We start from the raw sequence: 20983 nt of genomic DNA, 5'->3' as shown, positions 1-20983 counted from the left end.
GAAATAGTTCCCTCAACAAAAACCATGAATTACCAGCAGATACTCATTCAGTACTTACAAGTTACATAAAGAACAGCTGTCCTTGGAAATGAGAAGATTTAATTAATTTTTAGGCTGTAGCACCACTTAAATGAAGTTCAAATAAACAAGAAAGCTAGTAAGATTGAAGTAGCTCATCGAAACATAGATTCCTGAATTCTCTGCACTAAAAGTAAGTTATATAGAGAACTGGCTGCTTAGGGGACAGAGAATATCAATCAGAATGATGAAAGGTCTTTGCAGCTTGTAAGTATCGGTTTTTCACCCCTGTAACAGTGTTTGAAATTATACAAGGAAGAATTCTCTGAAGGCACTGCTTATCTATGGACCTGTGATTTGTACTATGGGAAAAGAGGTTGAGCTGATTTTCTTTGGCCAAGTGAGCTTGTGAATGAAAGAGAAACAAAGGGATTCCACAGAAACAGATTGAGGAGCAATATATTCAGAAATATTCAGAAATAGGCTAGATCAGCACTAAGAGCTATTGGATATCAGCTGAGAGGTTGGGAACTGTAACCCTATGTCTCTTTGTTTTCTCCTTTCTTTAAAGAAACAGAACCTTGTACACTCTTCAAAAAAATGAAGAAAAGGGTCACAGACCAGGTGAAAATACTGCAGAGTTTGTACACACAGTAAACTTCATATTGGATGACCCAATAAAATAGACTAGATGATCCAACCCACACAATCCCATGATTCCATGAAAACATTATTGTCATTTTGTCAGTGCCTTTTTGGTGCATGGTAAAAATCTGTTGTCTTGCACAGAAACTTCTAGTGGTGTGTAACAGAAAAATTCTGCAAACAAGGAAAAGAAGAGGGAGGCAAAAACACTGGTCAGCAAGGGTACACATTAAACACAAGGTCAATTAGCAAAAGATAAGCATTATACCAATGTGCACTCTCACAGTCTGACCACACAGGAAAAGAAATACAAATGAGAGAGAAAACTGGCAGAGTGTTATTGAAAATTTTACAAGGAAGGAACCATGTACAAAACATATGCAGTTTACTAGGCATCACTGCCAAGATGCATTTCCACTCAATCTAGTGTGAGTGGTGCCAAATAAGCCTTCTGCCCACTGTCAGCAGAATGTAGGAAATATTGAGAGGGCACTAAGGGACATAAAGGAAGAAAAATGTTACAAGCTTCTTGTGATTCAACTGGAATGCTGCTGAAAGCTACAAAATGTACAAAGCAGAACTACTGCAAAATACTAGTCAAGAGATATGGCCATTTGCACACTGCTTAGAGTATGTATGGGTAGAAAAAATAATGTTAAGGAAGAATGTGCAAAATATATTTTCCTTTGTCCCTTTATAATGTTCATTCCATCACATTTCTCTACTTCCATTTTCCAGTCTGCTAGCCCTATATTTCTTTCTAGCACTGTTTTCTTTCTGGAGTATTTCTTTCTTTTTTTCTTGTCCATGTATTCTTTCTGGTTTTAGTATTTATCTTCTTTTCCCATGGTTTCTTTTCATTGATCTTCTCAATTTTTCCTCTCCCTCCTCCCTGCAGCCAAATCAGCAGCTGGAAAGCAGTATAGATAGCATCTACACGGGACCACCATTAGGAATGTAATTGACTTGCTTCACATCTTTGCAATCAGTTCCCCACACACCAGAAACCAACTGGTCAGTCCCAGAGCAGTGCTACATAGCCTCAGCTACCTGTTAAGGAAAGAAAAGCAAGTGCATGAGACTAGCCTTCTAGAAAAATCTCTTGAACTGAGTGATGATTTATGGAAACATAGGTAAGCCACCTGAATGGGATCAGGAAAACTCCATGAAGGTCAGGCTAATGCAGGGGAGCCAAGAGACTTGTGAGACAAGGAAGTATGTTGAATACTTCTAATCTCTATGAATGAAGAAAATAAATACAGAAAAAATCTATATACAAAAATCTGCCTGTAACTACACTGATTTCCTCTAACATATAAACTGTATTCTTATTAGTAAATGAAACATATATGGTCCACATACTCAAGCAAGCTCCCACAAAGTCACTGATGCAGTATAGCTGGTTATTCCACTGCCAGGTATGGTCTTGTGCCATCCAACTAGCAGCCACTTTCAACTCTTGAAAGGGAGCATAAGGCAGAGATTGCTCCAAGTACTCAAATGATGTCACTGTGCTCAAAAGGAGGAAGAGAATTTAGCTGGTATGGAGGTGACTATGCCATAACACTTGCCTGAGAGTCGGTGAATTAGCCATGAACAATTTTATTTACTAGTATAAATCATAGAATCACACAATAGTTGAAGGTTGGACGGAAGGTTTCCTGCTTAATTGCAGTGGGCCCAAGAGACCCTCACAAGATGCAAAGTCTTGCACCTGGGTCATGGCAACCCCCTCTAACAGTACAAAATGGGGGATGAAAGAATTGAGCACAGCTCTGCTGAAAACACATTGGAGTGCTGGTGGAGGCAAGCTGGGCGTGAGGCAGCAGTGTCTTCTTGCAGCCCAGAAAGCCAACTGTATCCTGAGCTGCATCGCAACAAGTGTAGCCAGCAGGACAAGAGGGATGATCCTGCCCCTCTGCTCTGCACTAGTGAGTCAGATGTGGATAGCCACGGACCTGATGGAGCACGTCCAGACAACGGCCACAGGAATGATCCAAAGGATGGAACACCTCCCCTGTGAGGACAGGCTGAGAACTGGGGCTGTTCAGCCTGGAGAAATCTCCAGAAGACCTGAGTGCAGCCTTTCAGTATCTAAAGGGGGCTGTAAGAAGGAAGGGGACAGACTCATTAGCAGGGTCTGTTGTGATAAAAGAGGAGAGATTTAGACTAGATATAAGAATCGTGCTGTTTTTTTACAATAAGGATAGTGAAGCAGAAACAGGTTGCCCAGAGAGGTGGTGGATGCTCCATCTGTGAAGACATACAAGGTCAGATCAGACCAGGCTCTGAGCAACCTGATCTAGCTGTAAGTGTCCCAGTACATGTGTGTGGTTCTTGGGACTGTTCACACCAGGGATTGCACCCAGTAGGCACTGTAGAAAAGACTGCACCAGGATAGCATTGCAGCTACCCAATCCTCCAATGCTATTCTACTATCCACCATCCTCAGCTTCATGCTGTAGAAGCATCACCATGAGGGTTGCAGTCCAGACTTCTCATATCCACAAATTCTGGAGAAGGTTAGTAACAGCAAGGCCACAGAAGCATCCTATTGGGCCCAGAGAAGACTCATACTCAAGTACTTTTTTACATGCCTGCAGCTGTAAATGAGTAATGGGAATGCTAAGGAAGCCAAAGGAAGTCAGCAGTTGTGTCACTTCATCAGGGAGGTAGCAACTCCTCTGCATTAGTCTGCAACTCTGGGCATACTCATTTGGATTCTGCAGGGTGTTCATTCCATTTAATCTCAGAAGAAAACTGAAGATTTGACAAATTATTATTTTTCCCCAGGTAGAAATGAAGCATCAGAAGGCAAATCTCTAAAATAACTCTTCTTTCTTCATTGACTCCAGAGGAAGGAAGAAAAGGCTTTGATTTTTTTGGCAGAGCTCATAAACAAGTTAATTTGTGTGTCTCTTTGTAGAAATAGAGTATTTACAAAAGTTTAACTTTGAAATGTACTCAACATCTTACTACTTTAAAAGCTAGTTTAATGCAGAGTGTTAGGAGAGGACAATTAATGAAAGACTGTATCATACAGTTCTCTGTCAATGCAGACATTTATTTCATTGTACTTCAATACTTTTATTATATACACTTTTTTTTAACCATTAGAGGTTATTATCTCTTCCTGATAATTTCTTATGAAAATATTCATGAATAATATTTTCTCCTCCCATGGCTTATACAGGAACAAAAGGGAAGCCAGAATGGTGATGAGGGAGATCACCTGGGATGATTTCACTTGTAGAGGATTAGCAATGGCTCCAAAGAACACATTTCCCAGAAATTCTCATTCTGAACTCAGCCCTGAAACAAAAGGAAGGATCTGTTTCAATGAGAAATAAATGATCCTTGTAGTACTACAGGCACTACACAAACTCTACTACTAGCTAAGATCCTGAAGGTCAAGGCTCAGTGATGTCACAAAAGGGGAACTCCAGGAGCAGCATTTCATGAGGATAGTGTCCTTTGAAATGATTTTGCAGATGTCACTTTGGACAACAGAAGCCTGAAATGAGTACTTAAGGCAACGTGACTGGATTGGCATTTCATCAAGTGTTGAATCAGATTATAGCTAAACAAATCAGCACCTTGTTCACTCACATGCCCTTTTACTTAAAGTACAGGATATCACTCATGCAGCGCAGTTTACAAAGAAAACAATTTTATATTCTCCATTTAAAGTATGCTACATTTCAAAAGCACTTTCATATTGTTATGATATTTTTAATGCAATATGGTAACGGTAACTATACTTACCACATAATGGAATTAATTATACTCTGAGCAATTTGAAGAACAGATCTATTCCAGTGTTCCTGGAATGGTGAGTGCAATATATTACACTCTTAGTTGGTAAAATAGGATGAGCCTATGAAGAAAAGGCCTGGGAATATCTTGATTCAGAAGAAAGAAATCAGCTTTGGTTTAAAATTACCAGAAGATTCTCTTATGGTCTCCCTATTACTCTTAGGCAGTATTTTGAAGTAGATACGTTATGGCCTAACAAGCATTGGAAATTTGCCAAATTGGGAAAAACAGCTCAAGGTCACACTAAACCATTCTTCATTCCCCTCATCAAAAAGTCCCATCCATGAACATCTTATCTGTTTCAAAACTTTTTCTCGTCCATGATCTCATTTTATTTCAGATGAAGTCCCGAATGCTTTTGTTGATTGTCTAACCAGAAAGGAATCAATTTATAACCACTCCAGCAAAGAATGTCTAAAAGTGTGTAGGTACACACAGCACATTCAAAACTATCAGAAAGTACAGCAAGCATGCATTTTGTCTAAACCTGGCTTTCATCTTGATAGCAAATGAATTGAAGAGCAAAAAAATGAAGCCAGCAGGCAAAGCCTGGCACTAAGATAGAGAGTGATGAGCTAATTAGCTTCCCTCTTTCTGTGACAGATCAAGAAAGCAAGTGCCACTTACCTCTCATTGCAAGTAAATGGAAAGGCACTTCCAGTTCTGCAGTTGCAGTATCATGAAAAATGTCCACAAACTGAATTCATTAGAGAACATTAGATCCCTCCTTCTCATTATCATTCACTTACCTGTTACCCAAATGGCATTTTCACTACTAACAAAACACAACACATAAATCTACAAATTACCATCAGTTTCACTTGCAAAAAGAGGGAAGAACATTGTAACTTGAAAATCAAACTAGAAAAAAATACTTTGTCCTTGAAAACTTGTTTACATAGCTGGATTTATTAAATAAGGCTAGAGGAAAACCTGCATTCATGTAAAAGCAAGATAGGATAAAAATTGTGCTTTCAGGGGCATATGAAAAGTGTTCAGTGAACAGGCAAAGATGTAATAAAGCTTTATAAAAGGAACCTTCATATTTAGATAAGAGAGTGGTGTTTAATGAAGGATTTGGGTGATTTGTGTGAATGATCCTCCCTTACTTTGGAGTAAAATAGACCACTACAAGCCAAATTTGCATGAGTTTAGCTTACTGTTTCATAGAACAATCACTAAGTTCTACTTAAAATTACTTTTCAAAACATAAGCAGATTTGCATCTGTAGATATCCATATTGTAACATTATTAATTTTTCTGAATCTGTAATAGCGTGATAGTAACTGATGATTATCTGTTTGTTGGAAGAAAAACTATCTCATGCTGTTGTGTAAAGTACTGCATAATTAGCAAGTATTGGGAGGACAGAGTCATTCTGCAGAGGTAGGGATAGAACTCATTTTTGTAATTTTGATTTTAATAAATGAATGATTCACTCCAGTAAGGTTATCCCTGTGTTCTCCAACAACAGTCTGTACGTGATTAGATGGCATGCTTGTTTAGACAAACTGATGAAACCTGGGGATGTTTAATATGTATAAATCACAATAGCACATTTATATACTTCTAATTATCATTTGAATATAACCATATTTGATACAAGTACGTGAAAAATAACAGCTAGAGAACTCAACAACTCACACTCTTGCACAATTATCTCTCGGGTGAAGTTAGATGAAGCAGAAACCACACACCTGCCTGACTTGAAAAGATCACTGTGTTTTTTAGAAAAGACTTCCAACCACTACATACAATTGGGATATCTGATGCAAAAGCAAAAACTAATCTATTTTAAAAGTGTACAAATGTGCACATGAAATAATAAAAGCAATTTCAGTACAAATTAAACTTCTATTCATGTATTCCTTTATGTGTTATGTCAGCCCACAGACTCAAATTCACACTCAGCAAGAACTCTCTCTCCCCACACTTCACACAAACATTGAAGTACTATTTTCCCATAAATGAATACTGAAGAGATACAGTCACATAGTTCTAGGTTTGTGTGTGACACTGCTTCCCTTTTCTGTATTTCCATGTCCTGCATCAACCCCGTGAAATGTCTTTTCATATTCAGAAGATGATAGCTCTCTAAAAGATTGCCACACTTCCTTCGTGACTTTACTATAATGAGGAAAACTGTTGCACTGCAGCACAGCACACTCATACAGATTCACAACAGCAAGGAATACATTTGCCTTAAGCTTCCACTGACACAAACTTCGTAGAGGCATCTGAGTGCAAATGGCAGTGCTCTGAAATATCCAACGTATTTAGAAATCGTAGGTAACAAAATCATATGTAAGATAAAGAAAAGACCTAAAGGTGAGAAAAATTAATGTGTATGAAGATGAGAGCCATACAGGAGAAAAAAAAGAGGTAAAAAATTTACTTTCTCAGCTAGATTTCCAAAGTAATGTTCTGTCCTTCATTTAAACAAGACCTTTGCTACATTTCCACAATATTATTATTCCACCCTCAGTTTAAAAACAATTTCTGTAGACCTGAATAGTCATATAAATGATGTGCTGCTAATCATTTGCTGCCAAGAAATAACAACATATATGGATTGTTAGAAATTCAGTGGTTTCTAATGCCAGGATTCTATTCAGAACAGTTTTCACTCGTTGTTCCTTCAGTGTATGTGTGAAGTTTATTCAGTTTTTTTTTCCTTTTTGTGGGAAGTGTTGAGTGCATTTTTGTCCCATTCAGACAATCGATTCAAACAATCAGAATAACACAGGAATGTTCTTAGCAGCAAGACTTTCAAAACTGGTTTAAGCAATTGCTGCAATGCAGTGCAGATGAAATTGCATAGGAATTGGGATTTATGAGATCATCATAGTATATAGAGACTTCGATGCATTCATCAAGAACTATATGAGCAGTTTGTAAATGAACTGTATAGTTAAAAAGGCCCAGAAAGAGAGCATCTCTTCCAAATGTAACCATTTGCACACTGTGTTCCATGTGTTCCATGGATCCACATTTGTGCTTCTGAAGTGATACCAAGCTGGCTTCCTTTATTTTTTTTAAATGTGCAAAAGACATCGTTCTCACACCAGCTGTAATTGGAGTAAAATTAGAGCTCATCCAAAAAATACCAACTACGCTATATAAAGAGAAATGAATGTCAAAACAAAAAAATAGCTTTCAGACATACTGATTGTAATTCAAACACAGTGAGGAGGCTCTAGTCCCTCTTGCAGTCAAAAAACAGGCTGAAAACATTGGGCACTAAAATCTCAGATGGACATCCTAATCATAGATTACTCAATATCCTTATAATCTGAAGTGTTCTCTCTCCTAGGATAATTAGTTTCTCTCCATTTATATACATACAGTTGCATTTCCAAAAACGTCTTGTCTTTAATTCACAATAAATAAGTTTTTAGTATATTTTTCACTAAATGGAATTACAGGGCTTCTTTCCTGCCTGTGATGAATTCAATTTTTGTTTTGAAACTCGGCTTCTGAATAGTTAATGACGTTAGCAATTTGTGAAGAACAAAAGCCACTTTTCAGCTGTTGTAAATTTCTGTTGCTGTAGCGGTTTCATTGATTCATAGCAGTTGATCTTCAGGCAAATTTATCTCTACTGGAGAACAGACAAGACAATATAGGACCTTAACACAAGAAACAATAAAGTGATGATCATGACAAAGTCTAGTAACAAATGTACCTTGGGAAATTGCTGGGAAAACACTATAAGCTTCCTCTGCTTATTAAATGGAATGAGATAGCTATGTATAAGACTGGAAACTCATGCAATATTTATTCCTAGCTTTAATAAACATTCATTATAAGCTTGATGGCGCATCTTCTGTTCAATATCAGGTAATGCAGATTTCCCCTTAATCTACACTTCGGTATTCTTTGGATGCCTACCACCACGGAAAACCAAACACAGGCCACTGCATGTGACTGGCTAAACTCTGTTTTTAAAACTGAACTGGCAGTACTTAACACGAAGCAGAGACCAAATCAAAGAAAGCAAGAAATTCTCCACTTGGAAATTAATACTTTCATCCGACTAGATGAGAAGTCCAGAAAGCTCTTTTAGAGCCAGCTGGGTATTGTTGGCTAATGTGCCAACAATCTGTACGAATATAACTACAGGACCTTCTCAGATGTATGGGGCACAGTGCTAGAAATCAGAACTACATGGATTTTCGAACTTTCTTTCTTGTGCTAAACGCCAGTGAAGAACTTAGGATTTAGCCTAGTTGGTGCCTTATTACACTTGTCTTTCCGTTGCAGTAGGATGTTGTACCCTTAATTTATTTAATCTGAGCCATCTTAATTTCTTTTTTCCTTCGGATCTCACTCTCACAAAACATCCCATAAATGCTCAAAGTCTCTTGAAATCTACCTTACCAAATACTATAGTTTTGATTTTCCTGTTTCCCCTTTGTCCCTTCCTAGAGGATGAAAAATATTTTAATTTCATCACCAGATTCACACCTGTGATATATTGTGTCAATTTCCAACAACTCAATAACTGTTAAAAATATGTATTTTTAGCCAGTTTGGTTTTGAAACATGTCTAATACTAATGAACTCCTTATCTCCCACTCTCAGAGTATGCATGTACTGAAAAATTCCTTGCATGTTCCTGCATCATTGGTTGCCAGGTAGAACTCATGAGTGACCTCTGTGAGCTCTTTGAAACTTATAATTAATGCTTGCAGCCAATCTATTGTATCTGTATCGTACGAGAGAAAGCAGACTTTGAGAGAAAGACAAGACCAATTTTATTTGCTTCTTCCCACTTCCACTGTTACAGATTTTGCCACAAAAGAGTGAAGATTCACAGCCTTCAACCTGGTTTTCCATTCTTGCATGGGCATGCTGAAGGCTCGAAATATGATCTCAAGCAGCCATGGACTTATGCCATTAGTATGAGAGGGATGTACCAAAAGCAAACAATTAAGCTCTGTCAGATACTGCAGAGGATTTTCAGACATGGGATAAATTTATAGCTGTAAGTATATGAAATATTCATGTAGATACAATTACAAGAAATTCCATTATTTATCATGTTCAGTCATTCGTATCCTGTTACAGAAAAAACACTGATATTTTTACTGTCTACTTCAGGCCCTACCACAAACTAAGCAAAGAAAATTGCCTGAGTGGATGGGAGAATGATAAATCTTAAATTAACCATACTTCAGACTTGCCCAGCATCATCTGTTGACTTCAGCCAAGTACTGTGGGCTTGACCTAATAACAACTGACTTGACTAACAAAGAAAATATGCTTCATAATACAATTTGACTAAAAGCTTACTGCTTCCTCAAGTAGAACCTAAATTCTCAGTAAGGCAACTATCTTCCATACAGAGCTTACATAAAGAATGATCTCCAGCAACCAGAAAGTGGAGGAAATGATCTGCAGTCAGAACAAAAGGGTGTATTTTAAATTTCCTCCTTCTGAGGCTCAGGCAGATATCTTCCATAGCTTATCATCTGGAGTCCATACCCCACTCCTAAAAGTTGCCATTTCCAGACTTTCTCTCAAAGCCATGAATCTATGTTCATGCTTTGAAGCACAGCTAAAGTGGAAATGGCAGATGCTGTACAATTTTAAATACGCAGAGTTTGTATGCAGCCTACATCTGGCAGTAATACCTACTCTTCTTCAACTTTTACTAGCAAATAAATCCAGATTCCTTGAGTTAAGAATGGAGAGCACAGTCAAACATTATGTTCTGTAGCCCATACCAGGGGCAAAGGAAAATGCTACTAATTAGACAGAGACATAACTACACATGACTAAAAAGAGACACTTCACTGCTTTTACGGGAGAAGATGAACCCTAACTGGCTTCAAAATCCTTGGACTAACAAGCAAAATCAAGCTGATATAAGAAGATATTCCTCACAATTCTCTCACTTAGTACATTTCACAGAGTTAGGTAATGATGTCAAACAATCTCTAATTAGCCTGGTTTTAATAAAGCTAAATAGCAAGTGAGACAACGAAGTGAAAGGTGGAAAAAACATGGCATTTGACTTTAGAAGAGGTTTAGGGGTAAGAGCCCAACTGTTATAAAAACAAGGGGAAAATGAGAACTCTGCAGCAGAGAGCTTTGGGAATACACACTAAATTATCTGCACTTAGATAGTAATGTCTCCTATTTATTTCCATGGAAACTACAACAGATACAAAGAGCACAATAACACTGCTTGATAGAACAAATTGTCGCCTACAACTGAGATTTTCTCACTATTTTTCAAGGTAGTCAGCTCCATCAGCTATACATTTTCACCAGCCGTGAACAAGAGCCTGCATGCCATCTTTGTCAAAATCTGCACCTGTGGAGTTGACCCACTGTTTCATAGCTGCTATGATGGCATCACTGCGGGGAAAATGTTGCCAAAACAATCCTCCTCTGTCAAGTTTCCATCAGTGTTCAGCAAGCATTAATAAATGTCAGTGGGTGTCAATGGGTTCCACGTGGAGGAATTCAATTCAACACTTTTGCTGCACACACACAGAGACCGATTTGTCAAACTGCCCCTCTGCTGCCATCCATCACATAGCAACAAAATTTCATGGAATATTGGCAAGAAGGTTCTACCTCTACTACCATACCACCAACATCTACCTCTGACATCGTGGTCCAACATAATAAAATAGGAAGCATTAGTTTCAGAACAGCCCTCAGATAATGTCTTCAGAGACACTGAGGTTTTCTAGTGACTCAGAACTCCCATGTTCAGAGGTGCTCAGATCTTTCCAGGGAAAGAAATATAATCTGAATATTGAATATTCCTTTGTGGTGCCAGGAGTTGGACTCAGTGATACCTGTGGGTCCCTTTCAATTTGGGATATTCTTTGACTGCAAAAAATACAATGTCTGCAGCATACAGCTTTTAGCAACGTTATGAGGAAAGCATATGAGTGGCTATTCCTTACAATGTAAGGTCTTAGAGATAATTGGTTGACCAGGACAAATGCTTTAGTTTGTTCCGAAAATGGCATAATGAAATGCCATATTGATTTCCTACATTGTTACTGAGCAGAATATTAAACCAAATGCAGAATTATTTGCACTGCATCTATCTTACTGAGGAATTATTATATTTAGGAGAATGTTCTCTCTTGTCTATAAGTCTGTCTTTGGAATACTAAATGCTTGTTTTCCTTGTACTTGGAAGAAAACATCCAAAATCCCACCTCAACCATTAGCATCCTCAGGCAAATGGAACATCAGATACAATTAACAGCTGAACAAAAGTATACAACAAACTTATTGCTGACCTACACTTCTGGTATTATAGCTTTCTATGGTATATGCCTGATCAAGACATAAAGTAGAACCAGCATCTCTTTTTCACTATTTGCAATGCTAAAACCGTTATTCCATTGTGTAAACAACTTTAGAGACAACGTGATCATGCTATAAACATCTTATTCCCTCCTGGAATATCTGCTGCACATATCCAAGGTTTGTTTGCAGCCTCTTGTAAATCATGCTAAACCTCGTCAGCACTAAAAGCAACTCCAAATTAAAGAATGCCTACAGAAGGGTTTTAGATGAGGTCTGCTTGTAAGCTTTTAGCAGTATGATAAAGCAGATCAGTCAGAAATCTTCAAGAAAAACTCGAAGATTTAGGAGCTTCAGATCCATTTTCACTTAACCATCAGCATCATATCTCCAACACTTACGTCACTGGAGCAAATGTTTTGTAGGCCCCTAGTTCACTGGAGCATTCTTAAAGTTAACTTATTCTAGGCACACAGGAGCAGACCTCAACAGGTCAAAATAATGATAGCAATAAAGTTCAGTTGAGGATTCGTCCTTTTGTTTTGAATAAGTTATTTAATATCAAAGACTGCAGTCTGTAAAATTGCAACCTGCTTGCGAAGCTCTCATTTCCATAAACATTTCCAGTGCGTTTGAATGTGAAATATCTTTTACTCTCTGTAAAAATGAAAATCCACTTTGGCAAAGAAAAAAAATATCCTGCTTGAGATGAAAAACAGAAAGGATGAGGCAGATTCAGCCCCATGCGTATTTCATAGACTGAAAAGAGAACATAGCATCAAGGAAATCTTAGTTGCAACCCTCCTGCACATCCACACATCTATGCACACCATTATTTAGCGTTAATGAATATTTGTATCTGTACTCTAAAGGAGCACAATTTGGTCCTCAACAAAAGTATGGTCAAATCTTAGATGCAATTTACTGAAATTGAAATAGAAACAGATATAGAAATATTTTTTAAAGCAAGCATAAAATGGTACACAGATGGCTATCCACACAGACAGGTTTGGAAGGATCTGCACGACTGTGGTTGCTGCCATCATGACAAACCAGGTAGAGGAGGCATCAGATCCCACTTAAATTCACTGAGAACCACCACGCAGAATGTTGCCAGTTTTTCTTTCCTCTGTCAATGGAAAACTGATCCTATTGCCTCTAAAAACAGAGAAATGCAATCTGCTTCTGTCTTCAGGTGCAAATTTTGGCTCTCTGCATTCTGCATTCAAGCACTGCTTTCATCATCAATGGATTCTACCCACAGCAACTCGTATGTTGTCCCACTGTGCCTAACTAATTCATCAGAGAGGATAAGAAAAAAACCTCCCAAACTGCTGAAATACACGAGTCTGACCAGAAATACAAATATCTGTAAACTTCTTTAGTTCAACCAAAAGCAAAGGTCTTTCAGTTTAGAAATATGAGTATTTAAGGAGCATATAATTAGCAGATAACAGCACTTTCAGTACATCTGTAGTTTAGTTGTTTCATACTTACACACTCCCTGTGAGCTTCAGAGTCTCAATTAGGACAAAATACAGCTGGGATACACATGATGAACCTTGATTTCCTATCAAAGGAATTAAAAAAATGACATATTCTGTGGAGAAAGGTAGAAGTGCAAAGCACCCAAATACAAAATACAAAAAGACTTGTTTCAACTTAATTTGCACATATAGTAATTAACTTTTAAAGTATTATTTAAAAAAGAAAGGATTGATTGTCTTCAAATAAATTTAAGGCAGTTATTCAAACTCATAAGACGGAAGAGCTTTTTAAGAAATAAACTACTCTGAATTCACTATGTTTAAATATGCCTGAGGTATCAGATTCTGATTAATGTAAGGTATAAACCATAATTTCAGTAGAGTCCTATGACCAGGTGGCTGATTTAGCTTAAAAATTCTTTGATCAAACAGCTTATATTATTTAGTGAAATTGCACGTTTTCTGATACAGTAGTAATGAATTTGAAATCTTTGCACACCCCCCCCCAGCCATACCCGAAGAGATTTAATACAATTTTACTGAACGCACATAAGAATTTGAGAGTATGTTGTTTGTGATCTCAAATAACAAACAAACAAAAAAATCTATTAGGAGAATGTTACAGAATGCCAGTCTATCTATTGCAATCAGCAGTACATTCATCAAGGTGTTCACCAGATCCAGTACTAAATGGACACAGATGAATATTTCAATTAAGGATTATTCTGATTTATTCCATTATTATTATGGCCAACTCTACTTAGCAGAACCTCTCTTGGTCTAAACAGCAGATGAATTGTTACATTGCCGGAATGAGGGTAATTATAGAGCTTATAAAGCTGTTAAAATGTGTTTGTTTTGTTGTCTTCCTACTGCTGTTATCTCCCAAAAAACATGTTTATATGACTATGTCCTCACACAGATCACATAGTGAACACTGGTATCCTTGTGAACAGTGTGAATGAGTACTGAACATACGTCACCATGCAGGCAACCACCACCACTGTCAGTCAGGTGGGGAAAGGACAGGACAAAGGTGGTGTGGGTATTGGGGTTGGCCTCTTCTCCCAGGTAACAGCAATAGGATGAGAGGGAATGGCCTCAAGTTGTGCCAAAGGAGGTTCAGGTTGGATATTAGGAAAAATTTCTTCTCTGAAAGAGTGGTCAGGCACTGGAATGGGCTGCCCAGGGAGGTGGTTGAGTCAGTGTACCTGGAGGTGTTGAAGAAACGTTTAGATGTTGTAGTAAGGGACGTGGTTTAGTGGGGAAATATTGGTGGTAGGTGGACAATTGGACTGAATGACCTTGGAGATCTTTTCCAACCGTGGTGATTCTATGATTCTGCGTAGGGCACAGGACACTAAGCCCACTTTTTAAAAACAAATCACAGCAGGTTCCTAACCCTCTTACGTCAGGACACTTCCAGCAGCTGGCTCCCTACAGAACCTACCTGTTCCCTGAAACTGCATCTCCAGTCTTATCACTCCTTTATCCCTACACTCAGCTTAGGCTTTGAGATGAAAGTTCTCACCCACCCTGGCTACGTCATGCCAGCCCACATTTACTGCCCTCTTCCCAGAACCATGTTGTACTGAAAGCATAAACCACTGGCTTAGTGACTGTACAAATGGCAGACATCACCCTTCAGTTTAGATGGCTTGTTTCAAGCTAAGTACATGGAGGAGAGATATAATAGAAAACAGAAAGAAGCAGTGTGCTCTTCCATAACACTACATAGAAGAGAAGAAAATGCAGACACTGTAACCCCTGCTTCATTTTGCATACTTCACACCTCTCAGCACATTTTGTCTGTTGCATGAGGTCCTCACAATAGACTGTAAGTAAACGAGCCAGCATGTTACATCACTGAAGTCACCAGTAATCTTGCTCTCCCACTTGAAAAGGGAAAATTTGAGCCAGAGACCTCAGAGCCATTCCATTCCAACTGCTTTTATTCTGGTTCCAGTAGTAAGGAATAATAGGTCAGTACTACCAGGACCTCATGTTAGCTCTGACCCTGAGAAGTCTTTTGATAGAGCTTACCTATTTCCCCTGAGAGCACGCTAAATAAAATACAATGTTAGTGAGTTGATAAATAACATATACATTGGTACTATTGAACAGTGACACTGTTAACATGCAGGACAATGCCACTAATTAGTCTTGTTAATTTTAGGAAGTCAACCTGAAAACATACTAATTTAAATGACTCATTAAATGTGTCATGGAAGACACAGCACTGTGCAGAACAGCTGATTTGAAGTAATTCCGGACTGCACTCTGAATACAGTAAATATTTATTTTTTTAGAAAATCCTAGATTAGACACGAACAGCTAGAAACAATTTTATAAAGTGAGCAGAATATAGAAAGATTTGTTTGCTTCCAAATAATTATTCTCTTTAGACTTAGCTATGCTATCTGGGTGATAATTCATTTCTGTCATGTGCGTTCGTGGTTCCCAGTGCTTTAAAAATGCATTTATAGCTAATGATTCCGTAAACTAGCTTAATTTAGAAATCTTCCTTCTGCATTTAAGGGAAATCTTAGTCACCGAGGGGCAGCCGAGATGCATTTAAAGCAAAGCTCTGAATTAACTGTCTCTTTTTTTTCTCAGCTTTTGAATAAGCCGGGCAAATTTAATTAATTTGATCTCCTAGAATCTGTAATTCAGTTGCTATGGTCATGGTGCAGCCATTCTGAGAATGGGAATATCAGGCCACAAAAAATTAAGAGGTAGACTGCGGAGCTGCCTGGTTAATGGGTTTTGTTCATCCTGTTTTCTGTTGCATGCAAGGTAATGCTCCTCTGGTACTTGTAAGAGATTTTCCCAAGCAATCAGTAAAAGAGCAGCCTTGTCAAACGCAAGGAGCACTGACTGCATCCTGTAGGAAATCCCTAGGACCTTGTTTACAGCACTCTTACAACAAGTTCCACAGGCTCACTGCAGTGCAGTTAGGGTTGCTATTTTAAAAATAACACTGTGTTTTTCATCCCATTTTAGCCTCTGAAAATAGCTATAGCTTCTATGCCTTCTACAGAGGTTTCTGGCATTTCCTTTCAAATAGAAATAGTCAGAATAACAATTCATACTTTACATCCAGGTTAATTCAATTTCTTTCTATATTACAAAGTATAATTTCACAGCAGAAGTGGAAATACAAGTCTCCAGCTATCCTATCCACTTATGTCTCCAGCAGAAAGCTTCCCTTTCTTCTGAAGGACACTAAAAACACCCCATTGGCTATCCAGTCTGACTAATGTCAAATCAGTTTGCTGCTTTTGAATTTTAGTGCTGGTTGTAGCAGAGATGAAACATGCAGATGTTTGGAAGACAAGAAGCTAATACATCATACCTGCCATCTACAGAACTCCCTTCCTGGGGATTTAGATGGTTTGACAAATGTTGCTTAGAATGACGTTCCATTCTCACAAGAGAGGAAAACAGTATCTCCTGCAGTATTCTGTTGTTACTACAGAGAAGAAAAGATGCTTTTCCTTTGGATCCAGATGGCAAAGCAGAGAGAAGATCTGAAAAATAAAAAGTATTTTGAAAGCTCTGATTTATGTCTTTGTGTACTAAGCTATTTTGATATTAAATGAATTAATATGTATGATGAAGCGTGTTGGATTAGTTTCTCCTATATAAAAAGAAATATTAGTTATGGATTAAAGTACGACTATTTAAAACAATAAACAATCCCAATAATATTAAACAGTTCCCAGTACTTGTGAACACATATTTTAGCTTCAACACAAGTGGCAGTTGCATTGATGGCAGACAATACAAATCTGTTCAAAACTTCTGCACTGAAGAAGGGCAAGGATTCTCCTGAGATGCTTTATACATATCTAAAGCAACAATAAGCAAGGATAGATGAATGAAATTTTGAATTTTAAACATAAGAATGCCATAAAATCTGGGAGATCACAGCCCTGAGGTCTCGAAATAGCAAAAGAATAAGTTCAAAGAACAAGAGGTTTTCAGGAGAGCATTAGGGAGGTGTTTCAAGTTGTGTTGGCCCATTCGAGCTAATAAACCACATTTGCATAAGTTTATATAACTTCTGTATTTTCAGGGGCTGAAGCACATGCCTAACAGGAGCAGGGATTAGAAGAACACTGCAGTGAATAAATTCATTTGCCTTAGGCTCAGCTAGAGTAGGTTACGATTTTCTTCTTCCTTCTAAGTTGATACTTTACACATTATTTATTTTCAGCCATTTCTAGTTGAAATGCACACAGCAAAATAACTAAAGTATGTTACAGCCAATAAGGAAAAGGAAAGGTGAGGACTAAACAGCAGACTATTCCACAAAGCAAGGGTTAAACAGAATGGTCATTCTTCACGAGAGTCCAATTCCTGCACTTGCATTCTCTGCTTGTCAGTGTTACTGCCGTTATCTTCCTTCATCTTTCAAACTCTACCACACTTCTCAAAGTATTGCTGGAATCACAGAGAATTCATTAGGAACAAATACGTTACATAACCTCGTCATTTCTTTCCTAGTAATTTCACTTCATTTTCTAGTGTTCTGCTTGCACAAAAGCCTCCATCTTGTGGTCAGATTCGCAATATAGATAACTCACTTCCACATAAGATCAATTTGGTCTTTCAGAGAAAAAAATACATAAATATTTACAAAAAGCAAGCAATTTGTGATTAGGTGGTTTCTTAGAAGTGATTCTGCTGTTTTCTCTGTTCCACATCACCATTTACTCTTGAAACCACAGGGAACCGATTTTGGAAATGCTGCCCAAGTAAGTTTTCCAGTTGATCTATAGGGAGCTTCCATATCAAGTGTCTGAATTGCAAGGGACACAATTTGAAACTTGATTTCCTAAACAATCCAACCCAACTCCTGGGAAATAGGATTTTCCTCTTACTTCTTGCTTCACACAAATGCAGGCAGTGTGTAATCCCCAAGGTAATGGATGAACTGACATTAGTGCACACAGTTCATGTCAGGAATACACTTTTGATAGACAGAAGTATGTATTTCTTGTTTCCTCCTGGACGTGAGGCCCCTCAGTACCACAGGATAGCCTGGCGTTGGGGTCTACATTCCCAATATACTCACACTTGGCAGAAAGCAGCTCCTCATTTAATATGTCATGAAACCCAAAGCCAATCAACAATGCAAAGTGAGTAATATCCGTATGGATGTTATGGCTACGAAGAAAAGGCATCAAAAACAGACGTCATAAGTTGCTGTGCTGTCCACATGATAACCGTGCAGTTGCAAACCGCGTGTGATACGGCCAAGAAAAAATGTGTTTTAGAGACAAAAGTCACATGCACATTGATAGAAACAAAATATTGCACAGCACATGCATGCTCACCACTGTAGGAAAGAGCACTGCCAAGCACCTTGTCTCTCTGACACTCGCAGACCAGCTCTGCTCCATCTCACAGCAGAGGAAGAATGAAGTGTTAGTGCTCACAGTGCCCTGCTGCACTCTGCTATTGGCACTGGTCACCTCCACGCAGAACAGACACAAGATACGATGTGTGCATCCCTCACACCTCATGCTGTCTTCTCAGTTCAAGCCCAGCTCAGAGCTTTGTGCTGGAACACATAACAAATGTTCAGCCATACACTTTAGCTGCCTCTGCTACAAGGGAGAAAAACTCTGGCAGAAAAACAGAGAAAACAATTGAAAGCAGAGATACTTTGATTGCAATGGAACAAAGGATAAAGAAATTCCAATTCTACCTATTGGAACTGTTATATGCAGCCTAAGTTTCTGCAGGGAACTCGCCTCATTGTCCTGCTGTCATATCACTGAAACTGAACAGGCTTTCATTCATCTTTTACCTCTGCCCAAAGTAACACTACAACACCTATAATTAATAACTATTTACCAAGGACTGGAAACTGCATGCAACTTCAAATAGCTACAAATATCCTTCACCAAAGAAAACGCCGTAAGTCAGAAAGGGATCTCCAAGAACTGTGTGCATTAGTCTTAAGGATCATGGTGAGGAAAATTCAGTGTTCAAAAACGTACATTCAGACTTATAGACAGTGCACTACTGCTGACTTTAATAATGTCATGCTGTAGCCTCACTAGTTTTCTTCATTCACTACGTTGGCTAGATAGGAAAATACTGTTTGATCTCATTGTATGGCAGAATGAAGCAGAAAACTTCATATTGTGCTGACCTTGTCACTAAAAACATAGTGATTTGAGCAGTTCAGAGGTACAAGAAAAAGTTGGAACACAGTCTTTCAGTGCATCAGAGCTCTCATAGTAATACATGTAATTAAAAGCCCAGAGACAGTCCTGCATTCTCTGCTTGATTTTGTATGTTGCTGCCCATCTGTATGCTCATGGGAGCAAATACAGTAAATTTGGCTGCCACATACGTATCAGCACACACAAATCCTCACCCCATTTGTACAGCCCTGGTTATATTGGTAGTGGAACCGCTATTCAAAATCAGCTCAACATAAATGAACTCCTATAGCATGTGCTTGTTCAACCAGACAAATAAGTTGGCTTAAGTGGCTGCTTTTATATTTATACCTCTCTGACATGAATTATGCATATGCATACATTAGCAAGTGCTCTGTCTTTCGCTTCTATTAAGCTCCGGGCTGTCCCCTTGGGAACTCATTATCTCCAGTGCATTTCACAAAGTCTTGACTCTACCAGAACTGTTATTGCACTGCACCTTTCCCAGAAAGATGGTGATACTTTTCCCAGGCTCCTATGGCTCAATTCGCTGTTGACTATTTAATTGTCTAGCAGCAGAGAGCATTTTTTCCACTAAAACAAAAGAGTGAAATTGAGTTATCAGAAATAACAGTTTTGTGGGGTTTTCTTTGTTTTGCTTTCTGTGGTTGTTTAGGTGTTTTTGTTTTTGTTTTTTACCCAGAGAGAGAGACAGCCATTGAACTGGTTCTTGGATGGGTACTGCTGGAACAGTTTCAGTGTTGTTCCTTCCCCTGGAAATTTGCTTTCAACTTAATTTCCTGCTCTCAAAGGAGATTTGGGATTTGCTCTTTTTTCTAACTGCCTCAGGATGGCAACTTCACCCAACGCCATCTCATGTGGGAGATGAGGGCCACAGAGATGACTGGCAGCCTGGAGCATCTCCCTTATGAGGAAAGGCTGAGGAACTGAGGGTTGTTCAGTGTGGAGGAGAGAAGGCTGAAAGAGAATCTTATAAATGCTAATAAATACCTGATAGGCTGGAGACAATGGATCGGGTCAGGTGTGCAGCAACTGCACAAGGGGCAATGGGCAGAAACTGGAACGTGGAAGTTCCATATGGACGCGAGGAAGAACTTCTTTACTGTGCAGGTGACAGAGCACTGAACAAGCTCCCCAGAGAGGTTGTAGAGTCTCCTCTGGAGATATTTAAGACACTCCCCCCCCCCCCGCAGACACTTTCTTGTGCAGCCTACCACAGAGAACCTGCTGTAGCAGGAGGTTGAACTAGATGACCTCCAGAGGCCCCTTCTGACCCCTGTGATTCTGTGACGACAAGCAGCCTGCCTCTCAGCTATGCCCACCTTTTCAGCGACCGAGACCCTGCTTAGAGGCTGAAACGTGACGAGAACGCTAGCACAGCACCATCCCCTCCAACACTCCCTCTGCCAGGCAGGTGGGGCGCAGCAAGCCAGCCCACCCGCACCCCGTCCCTCAGCTCGGGAGCTGTCGGGCCGCCCTAAGAGGCTGCGGGAAACCCGGGTCAATGGAGCCGCGCTGGGCGGCCCCAGGCGGGACCCC

The sequence above is a fragment of the Meleagris gallopavo genome, chromosome 6, assembly GCF_905368555.1.
Source record: "Meleagris gallopavo chromosome 6, MGAL_WU_HG_1.1, whole genome shotgun sequence".
Taxonomy (NCBI): Eukaryota; Metazoa; Chordata; class Aves; order Galliformes; family Phasianidae; genus Meleagris; species Meleagris gallopavo.
The sequence above is the reverse complement of the archived record's forward strand: the minus strand, read 5'-3'. Positions refer to the sequence as shown.